Raw genomic sequence first — 1,648 nt, forward strand, 5'->3', positions numbered from 1 at the left:
AAGGGGCAGTTGAGAAGCGCCCTCACAGGAGTACCTAAGGCTGTTGATGAGGGCCATCCATCAGTCAAACATCTTTGAGGGCCATGAGAAAGACCAGCGTTTGGCTCTCGATACTCAAGATCTGTAGGCCCACTGATCAGTTATATATTAGGATTGTTCCTTCACAGTCCAGTCAGCAAACATGTGGATGCAGATGCAGATTCAGTGGATGCAGATTCAGGTGTCCATTTCTAAATTTTATACCACTAACCTTATTGGGGTGGCATCTTTGCATCTGTTTCTGTCTGGGTCTTAAGAAAGGAACAACTAGAAATGATTTTGTCAAAAGAACTACATTTTCTAATCAAATTTGGTCTAGCAGAGCAACAATGAAGTGCTTTTTGTCTTTTAATTTAGCTTTGGAGACTAGACTATACACATGGATGGCAAAAATGATAGCCATGCGTCTGGTTCACGGTGGAGTTGGCCCACATTTCTTCACCGAAAGGCTTTTCCAGCAGGTCTGTGGGATACCAACACCCCCCACCTTGGTTGATGAAGTAGGTGGTCATATCTTCAGGAAACAGTTAGCCAAAGTGAGTAGAAGCTAAAAGTATTAGACTGTATATAGTATATATTTTATGGTGTGTCACAGGTGTTTTCTATGAACCTGACTGAGGATATGTTGAGTTCCCATGTTCACCCAGTATCAGTGTGGGTTTCCTCCCACTGTACAAAGACATGTATGTTAGGTTAATTGGAAAGTGTACATTGCCCCGAGGTGTGAGTGTGTGCCCTGCGGTGGACTGACAAGCTGCGCAGGAATAAGTGGATATAGATGATGAATGGAACTCTTTTTAGATACTGGAAGCAGCGATGGTCCAAGAGGCAAACAGAGACATTGCGGAGGCTGCAGACAGTCTCAGTATTACTGGAGGCTTAGGGTATGTGTCCAACATGGTGAAGGACTCCCTTATCCATGCAGCTGCAGAGTTCTTTGTGAATGAAAGAACGCAAGCTGTCTGAGACCAGTAAGCTATTTCCTCTTCCATGGTCAGATAAATGAAACAGATATTGCATCAAGGGGTTCTTCGCCTCTGTATCGGTCATTATTTCTCAATAGCTGACCACCTCAGAGTGGATTATCCTCTTTATTACATGGGTAATTACCTTACGAAAGAAATCAATAAATAATTTGACAGAAAAGTGTAATTGGCATCGACATTCATTTCCTCCCTGGCATCTGATTTAGCCTCACACCTCCACTAGATCACTAACACTAGGTCAGTTTTCGCTTTGTCATTGTATATCTTTGTACACCTTTACATAACTGGGTTGTCGCAAATGTCAGCTAACTGAATATACGTTATAGCTAGCATACGTCATACAGTATTAACTGTAATAAAGATTAGATTTACTAGGCAACACAAGCGTGCATGATTTATTGATTTTCTTAAGGGGAATAAAAACACAGGACGTGATGTTAAACTGTCCCTTGTGCCAATAGGTGGTGAGCACTCACATGAGATTTGCCTTGTTGTTGAGAGTGGTAGACGAATGACAGGTGGGGTTTCTCAAAATCATCAGTTCAGCACCATGTGGGAGGTGCATTCCCCAGACTGGGCCAGGCTGCAAACCCCAGGACATTGGTGGACTTTCCCCATGATGT

Source organism: Anguilla anguilla, chromosome 17 (assembly GCF_013347855.1).
Source record: "Anguilla anguilla isolate fAngAng1 chromosome 17, fAngAng1.pri, whole genome shotgun sequence".
Lineage (NCBI taxonomy): Eukaryota > Metazoa > Chordata > Actinopteri > Anguilliformes > Anguillidae > Anguilla > Anguilla anguilla.